The 27,814-nt window shown below is 38.6% G+C and overlaps 1 protein-coding gene across 1 annotated transcript in view; it reads right to left on the reverse strand.

Annotated features, from left to right (window-relative positions):
* Positions 1-27,814, reverse strand: part of ROBO2 (roundabout guidance receptor 2) — a 600,911-nt gene that overhangs the window by 769 nt on the left and 572,328 nt on the right. The window lies entirely within an intron of this gene.

A 27,814-nucleotide genomic window follows, 5' to 3' on the forward strand; every position in this document is an offset into this window, starting at 1 on the left:
ATATACAAACAAACGCAAACTTAGCTGGGTGAACACTAATTACAAAATAAAAATGACAAAAATGGAGGATTTGAATTGGTTATCTCTTTGCAGAGAAAGTTCTAAGATCTTTTTCTCTCTTTTTGTTCATATTTATCTATATAGAAACTACCATGTAGCAAGCACTGCAGATGGCACTTACAGTCAAGTGGAAAAAAGCAATAGTTTATCCAAACAGTATAGACTCAAGACATAAATTGCCAGCATGCTAATTCCTGAATTATAAAGCAGTCCTTTCTATTAGAACTTTCCACAATGATGGATCTGTTCTATAATCTGTGCTGTTCAATACTGTAGCCGCTAGACATATGTGGCTACTGAGCACTTCAAATGTGGCTAGTGCTAAAGAACTGAATATTTTATTTTAAATAATTTAAATTTAAATAGCCACATGTAACTAGTGGATAGCACTTTATAGACCATTACTTCATTTGGGGTCTTAGTGTGTGACCGTTCTCTCTGTGTGGGAGGTATTCAGCAAATGCTGACTGTAGTTGTTATTGATTAGGTTATTGATGATTATAGCAGTCACTAGAGGTCAATTATAATGAAGATGAAGAAAAAATAAACGGCCATTGCCCAATAATTAACAGTAAAGATAACACATATGATTAGAAGTTTTTATACAAATCAAAAATGGTATAAGAAGGAATAATCATACTAGTATTGTATTAAGTGAAAAAATGACACAGAGGCATTCATTAAGGTGAGGCAAGAAAAATAAATGTATTGAATATGCTAAATAATCCAAGATTTTAAGTGGTGTTTGAGGATGAGTGCAAAATATGGTGATAATTTCCCAAATTTGTGTTGGAAGCCAATGTGTCTATTAGAATCTTTTTTTTTTTTTCTTTTTCTTTGTGGGGCTAAGTTGATTCTGCTCAGTTTCAACTCTTTGGCTTTCATCTAGCAGTCTCCCTTCTAAAATTTCTTTCTCAGCCCCTGCACATAACATAAATTTACCTAACTCATAGATCCTCCCCCAAACCAATTTTTCCATAGGAGTAAAAGAGGCAGCATGAAGTGGGTATTGACTTGGAGTCAGAAGCTCAGCGTTTAACTCCTAGCTCTGCTGCTTGTTAGAGGGGGGCGGGAGGGGGAATGGAGTAGGAAGGAGGGATGAGAAGAGAAACTACCTATCAGTTATATTGTAAAAATGAATAAAATTCAAATTTAGGAAAGTGTCTTGGGACAAAAAGGAACTTAATGTATGCCAAGTGTAAGTGAAGTATTTCTCCATCTCAGTCCCATTCTTCATATTCGTGTTGATTTGGAAACTTTATATGAACTGTGGTCCCCGGCTTCCTCTTCTCTATCTTTTTCAACTCCTTACATGTAGATCTGCTGATTTCTTCCATATGCAGATTCAGTCTACCAAACTCCTGAATTAATCCCAGTTGAACCAGAATATATTCCCACATCAGCCGTATCAAATTCTCCTCAATTCCAACCTAACCCAATGGGGCTTTGAATTGTTATGTTCCTGTTCTTATCATTAAGGGACCAGGCATTATTTCTACCCCAAATGTCCCTTGCTGCTGATTTCTGTAAATTAGAAATAGTGCTACGTATCCCAAGGGGCTGCTGTGAAAATTAACTTAAAGAATAAATAGAAAATGCAAAGGAAAATTACTGTCCTAATAAGTGCTCAGTGCATGATATTTACATTTATAATTTTTCTTCTTCCTATCGTTATTACTATTAATTATTTGCAGGCACTATCTTCCAAGGCCTAAGGATCAATGCCTGTGTATCACCCAAACTAACGTTCTGGTGCCAAACAAGTTTTCAGGGTTCATATTCTCCCTATATTTTCCCATCTTAATTCATTTTTTCAACAATTCATTCATTCATTCATTCAAAAAATCAATCATACTAACTTTCACATTTTTCAAAAAGAAGCAGAAAAATTGAGGCTTAGGTTAAAGACAAGAAACGAGGCAATGGGCATAACAAAGAAGACTTAGACAGTTCAGCCTTGGGAGAGATGAGGGTAAACAGGATGGTCATATCTACACAAAATAATAAAGACATGGATCTTTATTTCTGAAATGGGGGTGAGAAGGACAAAAGGAAAGAGATTAGAGTGTCTTGTTTGGTTTTCCAAGCCATACAATCATAATTCCTGCCTTCGGGAAGTATACAACAGGGGATGGGAGACTGCCATATAAACATACAACATGATACAGCGTTCTAAGTGTTATGCATGTACAAATATTAACACTAATAACTAATATTTATGAACACATTATATGTGAGCCACTATGCCAAATCCAGTGGTGTGTTATCCGCACATAAGAACTAATCAAGTACAATCTTTTCAGTTCTGCTATCAGTGACTTCATGATGCACATGCACAAAATCAGGTCCTTTTTTTGTTTATTTTTTCTTTCAATTGGGAGATCTGGTTATTAAATACCAGAATACTGCAGACTAAATAATTTAAACCTATCATCTTATTTTCTTACTTTTTATTTAATTACATGATGTAGTTATTGCTATTATCCCCTTTGTACAGATGAGTTGTTTAAAAGTTGTGACTTTCCTGAGTGAGTTAATGATAGAGCCAAATTTTAATTGAGTTTAATTCCAGAATTTGCATTTTAAACATGACGTAGTGGCCACTCAAGGAGGGATGAGTATGGAGGTGGCATCTTTCCTAAAGAGGCTTCACAAAAGGGGTGTTGAATTTTGGTTTGAGTAGACATGGGCTGTGATGATAGGGGAAAGCATAGAAGGTGAATCTCTAGTCCTATTATTACTCTAAATGAGAGAGGAAAAGGAGAAAAGAAACATCTTAGTTTTTTCCTTTTAATTTTTTAATTTCTTTATGATTATACATAGACATGAGAGATACTGCTAAGATTGACCTGCTTTTAGCCTATCTCCAGTTATGTTATTCTATGTAAAAAAAAAAAAAAAAAATCTCTGCCTCTACCGTCTTCTCACTAAATAGCAATTCCTTTCTTCCAATTATCCAGGCTGGAATCTTGGGGTTATTTTTGATATCTTTCTTTCCTTCATGTGTACATTCAATTAAGCATCCAATTTGAGCTCTGCCTTCAAAATACATCCAGTCTGACCACTTTTTACCAACCTTCAATGTTGTCAGTCTCCTTGGAACTATCATCCTCTCTTACTTGCAATAAATAGCCTCCTCATTCATGTCCTTGATCCACTCTTGTTCTGCAGAGTTTTTTTTTTTTCTTCACAGAACATCCAGTAAAGAAAAATCATGTCATTCTTATGCTCAAAATTCTACAATGATATTCTGTCACAGAATAAAGTTGTAAACACTTAACATGGTTGGATTCTCAGCAAAACCATGTTAGCCCAGCTAATGACTCTAAACATCAGAGGAAGAAGATGAGGTGGAGGAAAAGGAAAGGAGGAGGAGGAGGAGAGACGGTGTTGTCTTAATCAGTTCCTCTTGCTACAACGAAATATCATAGAATGGGTAATTTATAAACAGCAGAATTTATTTCTCATGGTTCTGGAGGCTGTTGAGTCTAAAATCAAAGTGTGAGCAGATGATCTTAGATTTAGGTTTAAATGATTTGATGTCTGGTGAAGGCTCCCTCTCTGCTTCCAGGATGACACCTTTCTTCTGCCTTCACATGGTGAAAAGCAGAAAGGCAAAAGGGCCTACCTAGTTCCCTCCAGCCCTTTTATAGGAGCATTAATCCCATTCATGAGGGTGAAACCCTCATGACCTACTCACCCCCAAAGGCCCCACCTTCTAATACCATCTCTTTGGGGTTTAAGTTTCAACACATGAATTTTGGACAGACACATACATTCAAAGCAAGGGGAAGAAAAAGAGAAGGTAGAACTTCTTCTATGTTACCCAGGCAGGGAGATGTATGTCTCAAATTCAAGAGAAGGTATACTGAGAATAGAAGAAGGCCAGTTGTAGAATCTGGTAAGCAAAGTCCTATAGACAGTAACTTTAGCTCAATCCCAAAGCGATAATCTGTAGACGTTGTATGTTACACCTTAGGATTGTGCCAGTGAAGTTGTGAGAGAATTGAAAATTTGTATATTCGCATCATTAATTATAGTTTAAGGGCTGTGTCTTGAGGAGCAAATTCTCAGGTATTTCTAATTCAATTTGTGTAGGTAGAATAAGCTCAACATCCTGAAGACAGCCTTGTGATCAAGAGATGCAGGTTTTGGCTGTTGGAATCAGAATAAATGGAATTGGTGAGGTGATTCCAGGGAATGTGTGTGAAGCACAGACAGTGTCTGCTAGAAAACAGTAGAGCTAGTGAATCCTTAGGCACATACTCAGTGTCACACTCACTTTTCTGTATAATGTGTCCTTTGGTCTTGTCTGAAGGTGGGTCCGAAGAAAAGTGCCCACCAAACTCGGAAGTTATCTTAAGACTGAAAAACAAAGTAGGCCCTTCCATGCAGTAGTAAGGCAAAGAATTTCACTGAAAGGGTCATTTACTTACACAATGATGGATCTGTCGGGCAACAGTTCAGAAGCGTACACAAAGTTCTCCACACCACCTCCTGGTCGAGCCCGAGTTTATATAGGCAATTCACACAAAACAGTGGGAAAAGCCAACAAGCAATTATTGACTAAGAAACAAGCTAATGTCACTAGCCCCAAATGTCTCATGACAATGTTTATTATCTTTTTTAATCTGGTGATGCAGGCAGCCAGACCGGCTGTTGCTATACCAGTACTTAATCATAAAATTTCTGCTTTGTAGTCAACAAGCTGTTTCTACCTATTGTTCTAACTACTTCACCCCTAGTTACTGCTTAATTACTTTGGGCAGGATTCATACAAAGAACACAACAAGTGCCAAAGGCTTCAAGATGGAGTAAGTTATGATCACAGTCTCATAGTTCTAAAGAAATGTTATACAGGATAAAATGTCTGTAAATCTGTAATCTCTTAAATTCTAACAAGACATTAAGTGTAGGAAAGCAAAATATATACCAGAATATCTGTAAATTACTGCCCATTCCAGGGTGGATGGGGTAAGGTATAATCAACTTTCCACCAAGTGGCTGATTGATCCCCTTGAGAGTTGATAACATATTAAGGGCCCACCATCAATCTCTGCTGCTGACAAGTTGAATATTTATCAGTTATAATAGCTGCATCAGCCTCATTAGAATGACACCATGCTTTTAGACCTGTGCATAGGCAGCATCTCTTTTGCCATGGCTTGTCCATATATGGGTCTACTATGTGAATGCTGCCATGGATGGGTACAGAGGGTACTGACACGTACTGGATGACTCAGCCTGTCCACCTGCCTGTTTAGTGTTTCCTATGCAGCACATTTGCTCTAGTTGGCATACAAAGATCTGCTCAGTTTAGGCTACTTCCATGCATCTATCCATATGCCTTTTCTCTAGACTTTCTCTGTAATCTTGTCCCTTCCAAGCCAATGGTCAACCAGCCAAGCCATTTTCCACTGGCCAGAAGTCTTAGTACATCCTTACCACAGGTCACTTGTTTCTCCATGTAAGATAGAAGACCAGGCACACTGCTTAAGCTCTGCCCAATGGAAGAATTTCTTCTTGCCATTGTCTCTCAAGATCCTTTCTGTGCAGGGCTAGGATATGACAGGAATTTCTAGACCATCAATATCCTCTTACACTACATTGTGACATAGAGCAGGAGAAAGAATAGCCTTGATAAAGACTGGAATGTACATTATTGTCTGTCTGTCCTGATGCAAGTATATTCATCCCAATTAGAAACACAGGGGCTGAGAAATGACCACAAGTTGAGTCTGTGTTTCTTCTGGACTTGAAAGAGGATTCCATTTATCTCCTGCATTCCACTATAGTATATGACCACAATGGGATTCTGGGTCCTTGGTATCATATTATCTTGGACCCTGTAACTAACAACTTTAAAAATTTCTAGGTATACCCTTGCCCCAATGTACATAGATATTTTGGGGCAATGACTGGGTGAATATTTGCTATTTATACTTGCAGTAGATTGCAGGGTCCTTCCTCAAATCCATCAGCATCTCCTTCAGTCAAGCTCAGGTCTGAAAACTAGTTGAGAGATAATGATTTTCCACTGGGGTCATCTGCCTTCAATCTTTTTTGATTATATATATTAAGCTACACTTTGTTGGTTATCCACTTATCTGATTTGTAAGAATACCATGATATAGTAGCCATCAGCATAGTTGCCTATGGGTCAGGGCACCTGGTTTCCACCCCAAACTTGCTACCCATTATGGTATATACACTTACTCTGTGTCTGATGATTAAATACTGCCATGTTGTCTCTGCTATTTTGTAGTATTATCATCCCTGACAGAGAGTGTATTTTCACACAGCATTCTCTATCATCAGTATTGGCCTCCAGTGGATTGCCATCACTTCATCACTGAGCTTCCTCATTGCTGGTTCTCCCTCACTAAGTGCTTTTCTTAGTAAAGGAATGTTCTCTTGGTCCTCCTAGGGAACATATCTATCTTACAGTAATTTGGTCCAGTATAATACAAAAGTACTTCAAAAAGTTCATTGAAAATGGAATTAAAAAATATAAATCCTCCCATGAACTTTTGAAGTACCTCATATATTCATTCTTGCATATCCACCTGTCAGCATTTTTGTGTCTTCCTCAGCATTCTACCAAAGAAGTCCTGTTATCTCCTAATTTAATATGGGCCATCATTATTTCCAGCAATATATGAAGACCAAGTTCTTGCCTGGGTGTGGAATCTGGATGATGGGAAAGAGACCAGTGCAGCTTTATATACAATTCACTTGGTCCAGTATTCCCAAGGTCCTCTCCTAGTCATGTTTTCTTGGATCCAGCTACTACATACTATTCAGGTCCTCTACTTCCTTTGTAGAATAATTACTATCCTCATTTAGCAGATTCAGTACTTCCTTGTAGGGCTATCCTAAGTCTTGATCGTAGCTGTTGGGTCCTAGCCAGGAGGGATATTGTTCAGGGGAGATTTCAGTATAATCTTCAGGCAAAGGTATGACTCTGTGTGGTCTTTAGGATGTTGCTATCCTCAAGCATAGCAAATGGCCTCTTCTGCTGACACAGAGGGTTCTAGGTAATCTTAGGTTCAATGTATTCAAGCACATCTACCCAAACATCTCTATTTGACATCTCAGGATCCCATTTCTTTCCCGACTTCAGAGTTAGAGAATTACCAAATTGCTACGAATTTGGCATTTTTTGTAACTCTGTGAGACTCACCATTGAGTTCTAGATCCGATCCTCAGCATGGTCCACTCTGTCTGCAGGTGATTATGGTCTCTGTTAGTGCTGCCAGGAAAGGCTTCTTATTTTCATATTACACCTTGAGTTCATCATTGTTGTGACCTGAGTTTGTAATTATTCTCTTTAGCATACTAGTGACCCCTAGCAAAAAGACAATCAACTCCACAATTCTAGAAGTAACCATTTCCCCTACACTAGTTGGAATGCTACAGATACTGCAAAAGGTAATACATCCCCTTCTTTCTTCAATCCATACCAATTTGTCACAGAGGAAGGTCTTGACAATCGTAAGGCAATACTATACCAGGAGTTACCAGCCATCCAATTTCCACCATAATTGTATTTATGTTGACATGTGGCTTGTAAGTGACCCACTTCAGAACTCCATCCTTTCTATTTTCTAGGACCACCTCTGCTAATAACCCAGTTAGATTGAATTTCCCTGAATCAAATCCTGAGATTAGGATTTGCGTAAAATAAATTTATTAGAAATAATTCACTGAAAAAACAAGTACAAAGTGGGGAAATAAGATTTGGAATGAATGGAGGTTGCAACGGTTTGTGTTCCCTCTAAACTTCAGTTGTTGCCAATGTGATGGTGTTAAGAGCTGAAGCCATTAACACGTGATTAGGCCATAAGGGCTCCTCCCTCATGAACAGAATTAAAGGCCCTATAAAAGAGGCTTTCCCACTTGCCCTTCCACCTTCTGCCATGTGAGGACACAGTGTTCTTCCACTCTGGAGGATGCAGTCCTCACCAGACAACTCAACCTGCCGGCACCTTGATCTTGGACTTTCCAGCCTCTGGAATTGTGAAAAAAAAAAAAAAAAGTCTATTGTTTGTAAATTACCCAGTCTGTGGTATTTTGTTATAGCAGCAATAAAAGACCAAGCCAAAAGTCAAGCAAGAGTGTGGTATCAAGAAAAGCCCCACAGGTATCAAATTAGTTTTCTGTTATTATGTAACAAATTACCACAATTTAGTGACTTAAAACAACACCTACTTATTAGCTCATAGTTCTGTAGGTCAGAAGTCCAGGCAGGCTCAACTGGGTCCTATGCTTAGGGGATCACAAGACCAAAATCAGTGTCAGCTAGGCTGAACTCTTATCTGGAGCCTCTGGGGATGAACCTGCTTCAAAGTTCATTCAGGTTGTTGGTAGAATACAGTTCTTTGTGATCGTGGGATGGAATTCCCTGTTTCTTTGTTGGCTATCAGTCTGGGGTCACTCACAACTCCTAAAGTCTGCTAGATAATCTTTGCACAATTCTTCCATCTTCAATGTCATCAATGGCCCCTTGAATCCTCCATATTCTGTGTATCTCTCTGACTTTCCTTTCTTCTACTAGCTGGAGAAAATGCTCTGTTTTTAATAGGCTTGTGTGATAAGGTTAAGCCCACCTGGATAATCTCCCAATGTTAAGGTCAACTGATTAGAAACCTTAATTAAATCTGCAAAATCCCTTTGTCACATAACATAACAGTCAGGGAGTAACACCATGGGGCAGAGATCATAAGTGCCATCTTATAATTCTATCTGCCACAATCTGCTACACGGTTGCTATGCGGTAAATATTTGAATCAGTTAATTTATCTGTAAAACAAAAATAAAACCACCTAACTCACTGGATTATTATAAAGATTAAAAGAGAAAATCTGTGTAAAATTACTTAGCATAGTACTTGGCACATGGTAAGCCATAACAATTCTCTCAGCTAGTGTGCTAAAGAGACTAAGCCTCCCAATGTAAATGCCCTTGTATAATTTTCTGCCCTAGGCTGACTGACCCTGTGATTGTAATAAACAGTACATACAGAAGTAATACTGCAAGACTTCTGATGCTATGTCATAAGAACTCTTGTAGTTTCTACCTTGATCTCTTAGAACACTTGCTCCAGGGAAAGCCAGTTTCCTGAGACTGTCATGCTCTATGAAAGCCACAACTAGCCAGGTAAAGGGGTAACAAGGAAAGAAAGATGCCTGGGCAGCTCTAAATTGTTTCATTTCAGGCAGACAATATACCTGTGATTGAAGAAGATATTTTGTCTGTCCAGTCAACTGAGCCTTCAGAAGAATCCAGGCCCTGCCTACAATTGACTGCAATCTTATGTGAGACTTACAGAACCATTAAAGACAATAGTAAGTTATTTAAACTTGTCAAGTTTGCCGTGGTTTGTTGTGCATCAACAGATGAGTGGGACAGAGTTCTAAGCAAATTACTAAATTAAGTTCTGAGTGTAGGATATCCTCATGTTTCCAATTCAAGTTATATCCTTTAGGAAGTTCTTACATAATTTCGAGGCTGGTTGATACAAGGCTGTCTGTGATGTATAGTATCAGCCCCTCGTTTGTTTTATGTAATCTTCTTATTCATTGGGACCCACTCCAGTTCCTTGGCCATCTGCGATGAACGCCTGTCTACGCACAGTCAAAACTAAAATTAAATCTGACATACACACAGAGGGGTTGGAGTTAATTTGTCTTCCCTTGGCTCCCACTTATTACAGAAAGACCTGCTCATTTAAGTGTTTTCAAGACACACGTTCCTGTAGTTGGAAGTTATTACATGTTGATAGTTATCGTCACTGATATTCACTAGCCTTGATATGCCAGGGAATTTTCAATGAAACTGAGAAACAAAGGCGATGCAGTTATGCAGACACTGGAATGTGAAATAACACTCCAGTGACTTAAAGAAATGGGATCAATGTAGCCCTAATAAAATATGAAGCTTTCTAGTCCCAGATCCTATTATCTCTAGTGATACTCTAGTTGTCTGTCTTTCAAAAGTGCAGATGCAATCCAGTTAGAAAAATGTTGCAGCTCTTCTGTAACAACAGCATGCTCTATCCTCACAGTAATAAAGATTTCCTCCATCAGTGAACACGGTTGTCTTTGGTATCCAGCACTAAGAAGTTTCCTCCCAGAGCTCACAACCTGTTTGTTTGACAACTAGGCTGATCTTACTCCAACAGCAGCAAATATCTTATTTAACTTTAATGACATGACAAAATTAAATGAAGGAAATGATCCAAGAAAAGTAATCAACAACAGAGCCTAAATGCTTGTTGAATGGTCAGATTTGGCATCTATGTCCAGCAAAGTGCCAACACGTGCTATTGTCAAGGGCTTATTGATGGTAAATGGCAGAGAGGTCATTATTTCCCTGAACCAAATTGTGAAACCTCCTCATTCTTATAAGCACGGTCATGCCTGAAAGACATTTAAAAGGTATTTGTGACTGTCTTGTAACAGGAAAACTGCAGCTCCAGGCTTAATGAGCAGAAATGTCCCCTGAAGGAAAGAACACAATTACCAAAAAACCCAAGACTTCAAAAACTTTGACAGTGGAATAAGAGAGACTAAATTCATAAGTTGTAGGACTTCAAACTAAGGGCGGGGTTGTTTAATAGGTTCCACTGCGGCTAAATCATTAGTTGCAAAAAGACTAAATCTAGCTGTTAGAGATCCATATATTTCCTAACAATGGAAGTTTTTTGTCTTGTTTTTTTCCCCTACTAAATGTCACTCTATCAATTCTTTAAAAAACACAGCCATGGTGTATATGCATACTTGGAGGAGCTGAAAGCAATAATTCAACAAATAATACTAGAACTAGAAGGATTCTACAATTTCACTAGTTTCATCCTATTATTTTAGCTTATCCTCTATGACATGAGCCCAGAGAACGGGTTCCATGAGGCCACACAGCTCATCTGTGACAGTCAGGACCTGAACAAGATTTCCTGCCTCCAGATCTTTTGCTCATCTCATCACTCCTCCCTGCTGCTGGACGTATTGCAGATGCCACTCTCTTAAGTAGCAGCTGCTCTCTGTCAATATTCATTTTTATGGGGCCGAAGTCTCAGCATTGATACTGATGAGGAAGAAGAAAGAGGAGGAAAGGTATGTGTTCTAAATTCATTGAGTTTCAGGGAAAGTAGGGTAAGCAGGGAGTTTATGATTATGATTAAAAATGGCTAAAGTTCAAGTAAGGACATTCTATAGAATGCTAGGGATTATTGACAAGGAATCTAACAGACTCTTAGATTAAAAGATAGATAATTAGTCTGTTCCCTGTGTCAAGGGCTGAAAAACAAAGACATCAATGTAGCCCAAGGAGGCCTTCAAAATCAGTCCACTCCTTTACTTTTAGTTTTCATTCTGCAACTTTCACTGCCCCCACCCCCACTCCATCCCACAGACGGTTTTCTAACTGCAATGTAATTTCTTTTCATTCTCTATTGATACATCTTTTTATTACTGACAATTCTGTGAGGTTTTATCAATACAGCAATGTTCTCAGCTAAATATTTGCTTTCCCAGACTCCCTTGTTTTGGGGTGGGATGGGGGTGTGGTAAGAGACATGGGACACCATTGGGCTTAGAGGGAGCTGCAGTTATGTGGAGAGGGTTCTGACAAAGTCCTCTTTCCACATAAGACAGGATGACTGCCATGGCCATTTCATCTTACCTCTTCCTCCTGCATGAGTATATGTGCAATGTCGGCCTGCAGCAGCCACCCTGCAACCATCGAGTAAAGGCACGATTGATTCCCTGACCCATGTCCAGCAACTACCTATTGTAAGCTTTCTGGTTGTGCAATAAAAATAATCTCTTCTTTGTTTAAACTATTGTCCTTGGGTTTTCTGTTACATGCTACAGAGGGCAATTTTAACTACTACCTTCTCTCAAAGTGCCACCCTTATTTTTCCATGCTTTTTCATATTCTGGCCTTTTTGAAATAAATGTAAATGTTTTATTCTACCTTCAAGAAAATGCTCAGCCACAGCCTTTCTTGTTGAATACTCCTCAAATCCTTCATAAGTTATTAATTCCATGCCTTTCTGTGTCCTCATTGCCATTTGTACTCACATTCATTAGATACTTGTTATAGTTTAATAATAATTTTGTATATAACCTGCATGTCCCATTAGACTATGAGGTTGTATTAACATTAATATTCATTTTGTTGCCTCAGTTCCCTTCACATTCATAAAAACAGTTCCTAGAAAGACAATCCACCCACCTCTCAAATATTGTGGGCATTGCACGTGTGCAAGGATGAGACCTTGCCTTTGAGTGTGCTGCCCAGCCTCAGGCCTTTGCTGGTGACCTTGACTATCGGCTGGGCATTTGCTGGACCCAATGAATATCTTGCCCAATTGTTCTGCCTGACATAGAAGCTTTCTCCTCCTGAGAGAATGATGTCCTGCTCTGGGTACAAAAATCTGGGGCAGCCCAAAGCTGCAAAGCCACCAAAGTGACAAAATTGCGTTATGCTTCCAAGTGAAAGCAGCACCATTCACTTTAGTCTCTTCAAGTTGCAGCACAGACTCAGTCCCATCGTCATATAGGAAACTAGATGCCATTTCAGCCTGGCTACTCCTTTGTGTCCCTCCTGGCTCTTATTTTTCCCTGTAACTCAAGCACAAATCTTTTGTCCTCTTTCTTTACTACTACTAAGGAATCGATGTATTTGGGACATGTAGAGCAGTGATCATTGATCACATATTTCACAGATAGGTGGGCTGTGATTCTAAGGCTGGTGTCAGACGGGACACCCCGACACACTTGTTTTCACATCTGTTCCTTTTGCAAGGTTGTAAGTTACTCTGGAACTTGGAGATTTTAGGTTTTTTTTTTTTTTTTTCCTATCTCCCTGTGCAGCATTTGGCATATATTGGGTCCTTGACCAATACTTATTGAATAAATCTATGAGGCAGAGAGAGGCTAAATGACCATGCCTCAAGCTGTTCTTCTAGTTGGTGGTAGGGCCAGAACTGAAAGAGGTTTCTTTGACATCCAAGCCCACACTCATTACTCTTTAATGAGACTTTAATGAGATTTGGAGCACTAAGATTTGTTTCTTCATAGAAGAAAACATGTCTCTTGCTTGCAGCTAAATCTAGGACTGATAATTTGAGAGAGAAAAAGTAGCTTATCATTTCCTATGTATGATTTATGTTCTGACCCATAGGGTGCCATGTGCCTTGCAGGCTCATGGATAATCCTAGAAAACACAGTAGAGGCCAGCTCTGCTTCTATTTGAGAATTTACAAGGTCCAGAAAAAGAGTCAGTGGTTTACTAGTTGCACTGTGGGAAAAACAAAAACAGAACAAAACAAAAAAACAAATAAACCTAGGTAAGATTAGTGCATGTGAAAAAGTATCTTGCTTTCATATATACACATGTACATATCCACCCATATACCTCCCTATAAACATGTGTCAGCAAACTCAGAAGATAGAGCAAAGGGAACTAACAGAAGCAAAAAGACAGCAATACTCAAGTTGCCCTGGCAACTAGTGGTGTGGAAGAAAAGCTATTGCCAAACGATTCATATGATGACAATTGTCTTCACTGGCAGTACTGCAGTAGCATCATTTGCCATCTGCCTTAAAGACCAGGAGAGAGTCGTAGTGCCAGGCTAGTGCATTATTTTTTTTTTTTCATGCTTCCTCCTACTTCACAAAGCCAGGCTTCTGATCTAAACTAACAGATTCAGTTTGTTCATTTGTTTTTAAGACAAAAGCTAAATAGGATGGGTTAGGTAGGAAAGACAAACATTTTTTCCCTCTATTATCTAAAAATTTTAAGTGAGATTTGTATTAGCTTGGGATGCCATAACAGAATGCCATAGACCAGGTGGCTTAAACAACAAAAATTTATTTTCTCACAGTTCTGGAGGCTAGAAGTTCAAGATCAAGGTCTGGCAGGGTCAGTTTCTGGTGAGGGCTCTCTTTCTGGTTTGCAGACTGCTACCATCTTGTTTCTTCACATGGCCTTTGTTCAGTGCATGAGAGGGGAGAGCTCTCTTTTTTCCTCTCCTTATAAGGCCATCAGTCCTATCAAATTAGGACCCCATTCATATGACCTCATTGAACCTTAATTACCTCCATAAGGCCCTGTCTCCAAATACAGTCACATTGGGGCTTAGGGCTTCAACATATCAACTTTAGGGAGAAATAATTCAGTCCATAGTGTAAAATACATGCCCTTCTTGCATGCAAAATACATTTATTACATCTCTACAGTCTGTGAAGTATTAACTCATTTCAGTATCAACTCTAAAGTCTAAAGTCCAAGATCTCAAATAAATATGTAAGTGGCTGAGATTTGAGGTATGATTCATTCTAAGGCAAAATTCCTCTCCAACTGTGAAGGTATGAAACTAAAGTTTTTTGTTTCCAAAATACAGTTTGTGGGACAGGCATAGGATAGACATTCCCATTCCAAAAGAGAGAAATCAGAAAGAATGAAGTTTCTGGGTCCAAAGCAAGTTCAAAACCCAGCAAGGCAAATTTTATTTGATCTTAAGGGGCAAGAATAATCCTTTTTGGTTCAATGTTCTGCCCTCCAGGCCCATTGGAGTAACAGCCCCACTCCCAAAACTCTGCAGAGTGGCTCTGCCCCTTCAGCACTGCTGGGCATCCTTTCCCTTCTGCTGGGTGGAGTTACCCTACCTGTGTGGCTCTCTGGAAAGGCCTTGTCCAAGCCACTGTTTTTGGTGGCTGCTTGGCCTGCTAAATTAGAGGAGGAAGCAGCCTTTCCCCTTGTCTTGTAGTGGGAGTGGCAGCCCTAATAATCTCTGAATTGCCTTTGGTGTCATTCTTTGCTTTTCTTGAAAGATAACACATGTTCACAGTCTTTTTTCATTTTGTCTTATTTTCTATTTCCTTTAGTTCCAGCAGGCAGTGTTTCTGCTGTTATAATCCTGCCTTCTGCTGACACCTCAGTAGAACTAATTGATTAAATTTGTAGTTCACACCCATGCTAATTTCCTTATCAAATAGTTGTTCAGCTACATCCTTAGTATTCTCTTCAGAAAAATCTTTCTCTATCTATATTTTGCAATATAGTTAGGCTGAGAAATTTCCAAATCTTCAAATTCTATTTCCTTTTTGTTTAACAAGTCCTTCTTCAATTAACCTCTCTCTTTTCACATTTTCCTCTAATCATTCAGGAGGATCAAAGCTGCTCCTTCAACACTTGGCTTAGAAATCTATTCAGCTAAATACCTACTTTTCTCACTTGCAAGTGCTACCTTCCACAAAACACTAGAATATGAACACACTTAAGGCAATTTCTTTGCCATTTTATAACGAAGATTGCCTTTCCTCCTGTTTCCAATCATCTGTTTATTGTTTTTGTCTGAGACCTCATTAGAACGCCACTTAACAACCATAGTTCTACGAACATTTTATTCATGATTATTTATGTATTCCATGAAAGTTGTCAGAGTCAAATTGGAGTCACTTGTGTTAAAAACAAAAACATAAACAAACAACAATAACAACAACAACAAAAACCTGACAAACAGAGCCAGGAAAGGCATGAAAGGAAGATTCTTATAGACAAATGCCTGATAACAAGAACTATCCCAAAAGGCTCTACAAAAACCACAACCTTACACAAAGACTGTCACAACCTTACACAAAAAATATATGTCTTCAGGGCCATCTGCTCAGCAATTGCCTCTCCAGCCTCAAACTGGAATTACCCTTGTTATTGATGCTTGTAGCTATAGATAATTATCTCAAAACAATTCTATATTCTTCCACATTTGTACTTAAAAAACCTGTGTCTTCCCTTACCTGAATACACACAAAGTTCACTGTGGCACATGTATTCTAATTTCAATGCTCATTCCTGAATAAATATTATTTTCTTTTAGAGAGTCTTCCTCTCTGTTTATTATTTAGGTTGATAATTCTCTACAAGGATTGAAGCTTACTCTCCAACTTCTTTTTTTTCTGAGTCCTCACCAGAATCACCTTTATCGTTCATATTTCTACTACTGCTCCCTCCATAGCAATGTTGATTTTTTTCTAATATGTACTTCAAAACTCCTCCAGCCTCTACTCTTTACCCAGTTATATCTAGAAACCAAGGAGAAAGACCTCAGAAGAAACCAATCCTGCAGATACCTTGATCTTGGGTTGTAGCTTTCAGAAATGTGAGGAAATAAATTTCTGTTCTTTAAGTTATAGTCTGTGGTACTTTAAGAGAGCTTTATCAAACTGATACAATGAAGAATATAATGACTATTAGTGTGGTTTGGTGTTACTAACTTGACATGCTAAAGGAGTAGCAGTTTTCCCCATCTCTACTTTTGCACTATCATTGCAAATACCAACCCAGTGAAAAAGACAAATAACATCTTAGAATTATTATGAAAATAGTGTTGACTTCATAACCTCTTTGAAAGTATCTTGAGGACACCCAGAGTACTGGAAGGATGCTTTGAAAAACTGCTAGGTTATTATATTATACACTTTATATTATTATTATTATTATTACTACTATTATTATTCCTTGTTAGCTCCATCTGGGAGTTGCTAACTCCATCTTTTCTAAAATGTCTCATGATTAAAATAAATCTAGAAAGACCCCCAAGATATCCATTTCCACTTTTAAGAATCTGTGTAAAACAATATTTCTTGAAAAATAATTAACTTCACAGATAAGTTTCCTTTGTCTGTCTGACCATATCTCTAAATAAAAACTAATAATTTTTAAGATAGCTTTAAAATTCTATGCTATCTTTCTCTTGAGTAAATTTAATCAGAAGACGTGTGTAGGATTTGGGCAAAACTATTCCATAACCAATTACATTTATGAGGATACTCCAAAAAGGTCATGGAAACATGGAAATAAAGATAATATTCATGGAGTCTTCTCATGAATTTTTTTGAAGTACCTTTTTTTTTGGTTTCCAATATCTTTATTTTGACCACCCTGGAACTATTTACCACTGGCAGCTTGTTAGCTATATAAAGTATATATTCTTAAACCAGAACCTTTAGAGCAAATTCTATTTCTTGCATCCAAAGGATTAACTGATATACAGGGAGTAGTCTCATAATAATTTTTAAATAATAATTATATTTATCTTTTCATTTATTCGTTCATTTGAATATAAATCTGGATAAATAATTAGGAAAAAATAGATGCATATCATCTTATAGTAAACAAGAAAATCAGAATTGAAGTGTTAATTGGAGTGAAGCCTATTAACTAGTTTTTCTCGATAATTGCTGCTGAGCATTGTTGTTGTAAGCAAAGTCAGTGTGTATATTGCACATTCATTGACACCTGAATGGAGAATCTTAGATTCACTCATTCAACTGATGAGTTGCTTTTTTTCATAGAGAGTATACTGGGTGACTTCTGGTGGGCTCAACAGACTGAAGTACAAGTTCCATGGCAGTAGCTGAGTTTCTTTAGAAATAGATTCTTCAGTGGGAGCACATGCAGGAACCATTTTTAGCTTAAAGGCAATTTCATTAAACACAGCATTCAGGCATTTGCTAAATGCTTAAGATGATCCACAGATCTTCTTACAGAAAAATATTGACTCCATCTGCTCCCTAAGTATACGTTGTTTAAATGGGTTGACCTCTCCAGGTAAAAAATGTTGGTCTACTGCCTACAATTTAACACCACTAACAAAATTGCTTTGGATAGGGTAATATTTACAGTGACTCCAATCTTCAGCATTTATAAAGCATTTATATTAAAAATGACCTATTTGAGAAATAGTCCTCTGACGTTTGCAAAGCTCAGTTGGAGATAGTGCTATCGTCTTACCCAGCATTTATATTAAAAACCTCCTGGTAAACTTTTGCTTGCTTGAGATTTCACTGGAACAAATATATTTGTCTTTTCAGAGGAATTTTATATACACATTTACTTGTACATAAGGAGATAAAATGATGCATTATAATGTTTTGCTCCTCAGGTGAGTTTAAGGCCAAAACTCACTGTTTAACAACAAAGTACCTAGTAGCTTCTATACACATTTTTTTTATTGGTTGTGAATATTCATGGGGTACAAAGCTGAAAGTCAACACTTCTGCCCAATATGTGATGGCCAGATGAACATTGCCTGTACGCCCATTACCAAAAATTGCGATTACACCCCATTTCCCCCACCCAATTATCCCTGACCTCCCTCCCCATCCCCCATTCCCCCACTCCACTTTGTTTCCCTAGGTATGCTCTCTCCCTCTGCAAGTCCAGCACACCACTGTGGTCTTTCTTTCCTTCCTTCTTTCTTTCTTAGCTCCCACTTATGAGAGATGACATGCAGTATTTTTTCCTCTGTGCTCTGCCTATTTCATTCAACATAAGTTTCTCCAAGCTCATCCATGTTGCTGTGAATGGCAGAATTTCATCCTTTTTATGGCACAGTAGTATTCCATGGTGTATATATACCACACTTTCCTTATCCAGTCATCTGTTGATGGACATTTAGGTTGGTTCCATGTCATTGCAGCTCTGTTTACAATAGTCTACACACATTTTTTGATACCCACTATTCTGTTTCTACTGCTAATTAGTTCATTCTGCAATATGTTTAGACTTTAAGCTCTTAGAGTCACAATGTCATTCAACTTAATATGGTAAAATAATTCAGTGGATGCCAGTATATTCAATTCAATTTAGTATATAAGCAACCCCTCAAATCAGTGCCGTGTCAGAAACTGGCAGTTACAAAAGGAGTATAAGACATGGTGCTTTAGTGCTGTACATTTAAAAACAATCCACAATCTTTATTTAGAAGAGCTTTCTCAAACCTCAAATGATTGGGAAAATGAATATACATGTCTTTGAGGGGAAAAGTCACTACTAATAGCACTAAATTTAAACATGGAAAACTTCAAATCCCTGATGACCTGCTACAACCAGAGAAAGATATCAAAGTTAAGTGTTGAGCAGGGAGAGTTTATGCCTGGGGAGCTAATCTAGCAAACCCATGTTCAAGTGTATGTTAGTAATATTGCCCTTAAGTCTATAGCAAGTTTATTTTGTCACCAAACAGCTTTCTGTGCAGTTTGTATGTGTGTGTTGATATAAAATTAAAGTTATTGTGTATTTTAAAACTATGGAGTAATTTTAGAAAAAGCATTTTGCAGGAAATGGATGATTAATTATATTTTGCCACCTCATAATTATCTATAGTCTTATGCTCTAATTATTTTTCATGTTTCTAAGCTTTTCTCTTGTTGGTCTTTAAAAAGTGATAGTCAACAACTCGTTAGGGTCCTGGGGGAAGGCAGGATAGGAAGGAGGGAGGATGGCAAAACCAAGTTCTGCTTTCTCTTTTTTAATTTTTTTTTTTGTCCTTTTTTGTGACTGCACTCAGCCAGTGAGCGAACCGGCCATCCCTGTATAGGATCCGAACCCGTGGCAGGAGCGCTGCTGCGCTCCCAGCGCCGCACTCTCCCAAGTGAGCCACGGGGTTGGCCCACAAGTTCTGCTTTCAATTCCGTTTCTCCCTACTAAGTTTTACTGCACATCATTATCTTTGTTTTTATTCATCTATTCTTTCCAGGATATGGATTTATTTGTTGTGCTCCTTTTGTGGTTAGTTCTCAGGCAGATTATTGTTGCAAGATTTATCATCATTTGTATATTGTTGCTAATTTTCCCTAATGGAGTTCCTGTTTGAGCCCTGGGGTCAGGTTTGGCTCTGTTGCATTCAACTGCACACATGTAGAAAGTCATTCTGACCCATTTGGGATTGTGCTCATCATAATTGGTTTCATTCTGCTTTTGTCTGATATTTCCTGTTGCTGTTTACATGAAATCGCACACTTTCTAAGTGGGAATATTTCACACTCCATTATAATTTCATTTATTTAGTGTGCAGATTTAGGCTTCTATAGCAATCTTTATTTAGAATCTTACCACCTATGTGGCAAGTGTGGGTGCATACAATTAGAGGGAAGAATTGACTTTTTCCAATTCCAAAAGCACAAATCCTCTTTGAGGATGAGATGTCCTTACCTCCCCAGAACTGAGAAAGAAGCATGCAAAGTGGCCATACTAGACTCTTCATCTGTATTGCTTTGGGTCTTCACTAAGTTTTGGCATTATTAGTCCACCTCTTTTTAACCCATTCACCCTTTTCTCCACTCTGTCTCCCCACCATTCCATTGTTGTTTTCTAAACATTCTGTACCACTGACTATTTCATTTAGTACCATTTACTATTCTTTATTTACTGTCCCGCGCTACCGTCTCGCCAGCAAGAACGACGCGGCACACAAAGGATCCTTCTGCAGATCAGCTTTAATGCATCTTGAGAGGGAGAGCATAAGCTTGCCAAAAATGGAGACCCCGAGCGAGGGAACCCGCGCCCTTTATATAGAGACTGCTCCTCGCCTAGGACGTGCTCCTACCTTATTGGTGGCTGCCTAATCGGCCCAGGCGTGTTACCGAGCAGCCCTGCCCTCCACCGGAAATCAGCGCCATCTTGTAATGGCGATTTCGGGCAGCTCCTCACATCTCCCCCTTTTTTATCATTTAAAGCGGCTGGTACAAGCTCGGCGGTCGCGGACAAATTAGCCAGCGTTCCTGTCCTAGGTCGTCCCTCCACAGACTTTGACCTTACCCGTCATAGGTTGACCCTATCGCCACCGGGCACCATGTCTTAGGTTGGTTCAAGTCTGGGGGAAGTTGCCCGTCTCTGGACACACTGGAGCCTGTTGTTACACATAGACCTGTTTGAGCAAGGGCGAACTCCTCTGAACAAGCTTCAGGGAGGCCAGCCAACAGGAAGGGGGAAGGGGAGTCAGAGCAGGCTAATCCTTAAGCATGGACAGCCAAACGTCAGGGTTGGCCCCCTGTTCCAGGGCTAGAAATGCCTGGGCGATGACTACCCTGTCTCTCTGGGTCTGGGCTTTTAATCTGCAGACCAACCATAGTAGGAGCACAGTTCCCCCACATAAGAACATGCCAACCCCAATCACTCCTGCCCACTCCTTGAAGTGGGACACGGCCGTTTTAATCCATGAGGACAGTCCGGCTGCGAAGGAGACATCCACTCTTGTTGAATTCACGGACACAATGGCCATGCGCAGCTGGTTTATCAGGTTGTCAAATTCTCTCGTCCAACCTGTTGAAAGATGCTGGGATAATTGTTTAGACAAATTTGCAGCTTTGGTATACTTTTTATATTGGATACTGGTGACACATAACCCTGAATATTTCCATTGACACCCCAATTGAGCAATTTGCCATAAAACGTCTATTTGTTCCTGCACAAGATCCACCCGCTGGTTAACCACCATTAATCCTCCCTTCAGCTGAGCGTTTAGCGCAGTCTGATCAGGGTCCCCAAAGATGCGCCCCGCTGCTTCTGTCATTCGAGCCACAAAATCTGAGAATGGTTCCTGAGGTCCCTGAATGATCTTAGTAAGTTGTCCAGAAGCTTCCCCTTTTTTGGGGAGTGCCTTCCAAGCCTTAATGGCAGTGCTAGAAACTTGAACATAAGCACCCCATGGGAAAGCCGTCTGATCAGCGGCAAATGGGCCCTGGCCTGTTAACATATCAAAGGTCCAATCTCGCTGCTCGGGGGTCAGTGCAGCAGCGTTTGCCCTGGCTTGAGCTTGTGCAGCCTCATGCCATAGTGCCTTCCATTCCATGTATTGACCCATGGTAGGGAGCGCTGCCTTAGCCAACATTTGCCAGTCAGCGGGTGTCATAGGCACACCAGCAAACCTTTCTAGCATTACTAGAGTAAAATTGGCATTTACACCATATTTTCTAACCGCCTCTGCTAGATCCTTAATTTGGGTGTACTCGACGGGGGCATGAACTCTCCCTCCGCCCTCAACCTCAAAAACTGGGAAGGCAGCTTGAACCTTTTTCCTCACTTTATCAGAGAGGAATGAGAAGGGATTAGAAGACTGCACGTAAGGAGGAGGCGCCGAAGGCGCAGGCCGTGCGGGGGCCACTGGGGGCGGCCGGCATTTCCACTCCCCGAGTGGTCTCCGCCGCCTGTCGGGATGATATCTCTCCTCCTCGTACCTGGCAGCTTCCTCCTCCAAATCGGATTCCTCACTAGGGCTGAGGGGATCGGAGTCGGACTCATCCAGATTTAAATCTTCTAATTCTTGTTTTAAGGCCCCCAGCTCTTGCATAGGGTAGAGGCCTCCTTCTTTCCCTTCCAACTTTTGTCTGGGTTTTGAAATCCCTCCTTTACCGGCAGATGTGCCGGGAGTGTCACTTTGTTGTTTTAGAATCTCTCCCTCGTCCGTAGACTTACCGGGAGGGCCCTTTTTCTTATGGGAGACGTCTCTCCTCCTGCGGGTACCCATCCTCTCACTCCGTTCAGTTTCTGACATGCTGTCTTGGACTTCCTCTAATGTATTTTGTCCTTTTATCACTACCGGTTTACAGCCTTCATCTTCTAAACAATTCTTAATGAACTTCCAAATGGTCTTGGTGCCCTGACGTAGGTCTCCCTCCGCGTACTTGCGGTCAAGGTCTCTGCCTAGTTTGTTCCAAGAGCTCAAAGTCAAGGAGCCGGAACAAGCAAACCACGGCGCTACACGATCTACCTCTTTTACAAAATTTTTGAGCACACGGCCCCCTACCTTTATATCACGTTGTCTCAGCACGGCCTCTAACGCGGTAACCATGGACTGAGTGGAACCCATAACGCGCCCCACTCCGTGGGAGGCGCTGTGAGACGCGCCGTTCCCTTACGTACTAGAGGCTCACACAGGTCTCTGGTGCAGCTGCTTATCTACGTCAGTCTGACCACACCAACGGGCGATTTCAAAACCTTTTAAACCAACCGGATTAACCCCAGACCAAGAACAGGCATACCTCTCCGAACTTACCCTCCTGCAGTTCTGAATCCTCCCTGTCTCCAGGGGGTCTCCGAAGGTGCTGACGATGACACAAGTTCCCGGGTTTCGGCACCAAATGTCCCGCGCTACCGTCTCGCCAGCAAGAACGACGCGGCACACAAAGGATCCTTCTGCAGATCAGCTTTAATGCATCTTGAGAGGGAGAGCATAAGCTTGCCAAAAATGGAGACCCCGAGCGAGGGAACCCGCGCCCTTTATATAGAGACTGCTCCTCGCCTAGGACGTGCTCCTACCTTATTGGTGGCTGCCTAATCGGCCCAGGCGTGTTACCGAGCAGCCCTGCCCTCCACCGGAAATCAGCGCCATCTTGTAATGGCGATTTCGGGCAGCTCCTCACAATTTACTGTGCATGTTGTCTCATGGATCAGTGCTTTTGCACAGGGAAAGTGAAACCCTCTTTTAACTCCTTTGTCTGGGAGAAATAGATACCCTCTAAGGCATTATTCAGTGTGGGATGCCTGGCTTGAATCCTAGCATCCAAATTAGGTGCCCCCCTTCCCTACCCCACCGTAATACCATATTGTATATATCATATCTTGGATTTCACTGAATTCAAATGTTGGTTCAGATGACTAGCCTCATTAGACTGCAGTTTCCTGTGAGCTAGGGACTGTATTGTGTCTGCTTTCTGAGCTCCAAGTTCTCTTTTATCATTTCTTCCCATTCAAGGTCAGGGTCAATCCATTTTATCACTGAAGTCTTACCTGATGATACCAACATTCAGTGCTGCCTCCCAACTTTTAACTTCCAAAATTCATTTCTGGAACATTTGAAATCTTATATGGTTCATCTCACTTTATACTTTGTTACTCCAGCTAGTTCATAATGAGATTGTATTATATATAATTGGCTGCCCCACTATATTGTGCCAAACACAGTACCATGAACATAAGATTTGTTCATTCATTTAGAAACATTTGGTCTTTCAAACAACAAAATACCCATTCTGTCATATATACACATTATTTGTACAATATATACGCTATATGTGATGTATGTAACAGAAATGTATACAGACGTATACATGAGTTTATGTGTGCATACATATGAATATAAATGCATATATTTAACTTGTTTAGGAGATACAAAGATTATTTGAAGTTTTATTCAGTCTGGGATGCCTGTCTTTATCCCCATAGATTTGTTAGGTGTCCCCTTTTTCATAGTCCATGAGTAAGGGGATTTTTCAATCATCGGCCTATCTTGGACTCTAATGATTGAAAATTATTTATATATGTATGTATATATGTTTATGTGTGTGTGTGTATCTCCTAGTACATTTATTGCCTAATACATTTTAAATGCAAATTATAATGGTTTTTTTGGAATATTATTAGGACAAATGCAAAATCTCCTTTTATTTGAACTTCAATGATAAAAAGTAGCTCTTATTATCATAGATTTTAACTTTTAAAATCTTAACTATTCAAATTGTTTTAATTAGGTGACATTGGACATTTAACACAAATATTTCTTTAAATTTATACTTTGTTCTCATATGCATATAGGGGTTTGTGTAATGCATTTTGAATATAGCAGTATACTTGAAACACCAAGAAAATGTTAGAAAAAATAGCATCACCAGCACCATACAAAAAATGCTTTTACATTTATTAAGAATGGTATAATACCTTTTCTTACATTGGATATTCACTATTCTTATGTCCTTTTTTCAGGCTGCTTCTATTTTCCTGTTTCATCTTTTTTATTAGCAAAACCAATTATCCACTGGTAACTGTTTCCAAATCACCTAAGTTGGGGCATTTAAATCTATAGATTGCATAGATCTACCATCATCCAAAATTCATCAAGTAAATTTAAATCCTTAATTTCCACCTCCCACTTTAATTTCCCTTATAACATTATCATCTTTTTTGTACTCATTGCCAGTGAAAGCTCTTATGATAGTAATCTTCCATTTTCTCTTTGGCACTTCTATATTTAGCCATTTCTGAGTATAGTGATTTTTGTCATTACTAGTTAGCTGTATTACAAATTCTACTGGGACTTAGCTCTATATATTATCATACTGAAAAATTATAAGTCCTCTATCCCTAAATTTTGTGTTACTATTATTTTTAGAAAAGTTCCACTTGAAGTAGAACCTGGTAATAATCAGATGGTAGTCTTAAAAAAGTAAATAATTATCCTTTTTGTGGGAGTTAGGAGCTGGGGATGAGGGGGTAGATGATGAATGTATTTTCATGCTTTAGTTTTAGCCTAATGATTTCAAGAGTTGAAAGTACACACACACACACACAAAAGAAAAATTGTGGAAAAGCTAAAGAACATGGTGCAATCTTACTTGTTGATAAAATGCTGAGCACTGATCTCAATTAAGTTCTTGAAATGGAATTTAATTATTTAATATCTTAATGCACATATTTTCCATCATCTCTGCATAATGCCTGGGATCCACATATGTCTTTCTCATGACTTGAGAAAAACCACAGCAAGGTATGGTATGCAATGCCTTTGAGGCCACTAATGTAGACTCCAGGGGCAGAATGAAGTAGATAGTTTTTAGGAGAGTAGTTTTCAAAGTGGGTTTTACACAGTACTAGTCTCATAAGATGCCTCAGGACAAAGAGATTTTTTTGTCTTATAGGATTTGAAAAGATTTGTAAAGGAGTCAAGTTGTAAAGAAATTTTTTATATATTCAACCATGAAGCTTCCACTCCTTTATATTCTTGTTTGTAAAATCCCTATTAAAACCCCAAAGACTGTCTTAGTAAAGACTAGAATATGGATACTATAATGGGGGTGGGGGATGTGAATGAAGCTAATATAGATTTTATTGCTTGTGAATGTATTTAAAAGCTTTGCATATTGGCTCTTCCATCTTAGCTTCAAAAGATTCATCAAAAGATACTTTCCTAGAAATCAGGGTAAAAATAGTAACAGGAGATATTAATCTATTTATGAAGGCAAAGATTATTTCTGTTTTAGCTACTTTGAATATTTAATTCTTAGCACAGTATCTCAATACTCACTTACAAAGGAACTGAATAAACAACCAACCAAAAAAAACCAGTTTTGTCAGAAACCAGTTATTTAGAAGTGTTGTCTAGAAAAACATTGTTTAAAATTGTCAAAAAAAAGTCTACTACCTAGAGGCTGTATCCATCAATGTATTTACAAGCAACGGTTGCTATGATGCTATAGTCCTTAGACTGTTGCAATTAGAGTGGCCTGAAAATTCCTGTCAGGGACATTGACCTGAGTGCAAGGTCATTGAAGGTGAATCACAAATGTAGCTTTCCTTGATTACTAATATGTCCAAATACACACATACACATGAGTGTATATATGTAAACATATGTACAATATCTTGGTAATATTTAATCAGATATATGTACATATATATTTTTTCCCCTGTATCTTGATCAATTAAGATTTTGAAATGTAATTTAATTAATTACAAGGAGAAATGTGTTGACTAGAGGATGCAAAGGTAGGTCACCTTTGCAGTTCTTCATAAACTTAATGCACAGCTATACAATTGTCTTGTATCTGTCTCCGTGATTCTTGACAGGTTTGCAACACTCCCATGTTCCAAATTTCTTCTCTGTGCCTGTGAAGGTGGAGTCCAAAATCAAGACTGCACTAAATGCATCAAGGTGAAAGAATCTTTGAAAATGTTTGCCAACAGCATATTGTCTTCCCTCCTTAGCTAGCATTTATACTTCCCTTTTCTTTTGAACTCTTAAAACTTGGTGTTTTGTTATTGTACAATTTTATTTCACATCTCTGTCATGAAATAAAGTTTAGCATGAACATTGCTGCTCTCCTCTGTAGAAGAGATAAAATATATTTTCACCAAAACGTGAACATTAAATATTTCTTGTTTAAATGCTTTCCTGCAACATTGACATGTCTTTTATCTAGCTAATATATACAATAATCAAGAGAGCATAGTGCATTATTTTAATAAACTTTTCAGATAATTTTGCACTGTTGCCATGTGTAGATGTTTTCATAATACACACAAATTCCATAAAGCAATAATTGTTTTGTAATTGCTGTACCATTTATCATACTGATAAAAAATCTTTTGTATATTAATATAACATTATTTGTAATAACTCTAAAGCTATTTTATTCTCATATTAGCAGTCAAAATTAAATGGAATTCTGAAATGTATTGTACTTTTTAAGTGAGTATTTCAGGGTTTAAAAATTTTCTTTCTCCTTTTTCCTGTCACTATGATTATTATTTTAAAGAACACAGAAACTACTTCTTTTTATTTTTGGAGATAATATGGTCCTACAGTTGTACTTTACAGTGAAAAAGAATAAAATATTTATGAAGTACAATAAAACAGGATATTGTTCTTTTCTACTTAGTACCTGAGATAACTTTTCAACATCCAACATGTTAAAAGAAAGTTGTGACTAACTGCTCTAAATCAAATAAGAAATATTTACCTTCTTCAAATTCTGATATTTACTTATACTTTTAAAAATAATTTATTAGTAATTTTGTAGATAAAATATTTGTCTTATATCTACCTAAAGGTCTTATAGCATGAGGAAAGTAGCAAGTCTGGAAAGTAATTCTGATAGAGTGGGATCTATACTTTCGAATGCTTGGTACATTCTTCATCAGTGTCTTTTAGTCACTACTATAAGTCAACACCAACTCTTATGTACATAAATGGCTTGTTAACAAATTTGAAATGTGAATATATTTTATTTTTTCCCAGTGAGTACACAATACACAATTTTTTGACAATACTATTAACCAATTTTATGCCAATTTCTTTGCTGATCTAACAACATCAAATGAAACACATTAAGATTTTGGACGCTGTTTAGTGACTTAAACTACAGTTTAAAAAAAATTCATCTATAAAACAAAGTATAAAAAGTCTACC

This window comes from Cynocephalus volans, chromosome 1 (genome assembly GCF_027409185.1).
Source record: "Cynocephalus volans isolate mCynVol1 chromosome 1, mCynVol1.pri, whole genome shotgun sequence".
Lineage (NCBI taxonomy): Eukaryota > Metazoa > Chordata > Mammalia > Dermoptera > Cynocephalidae > Cynocephalus > Cynocephalus volans.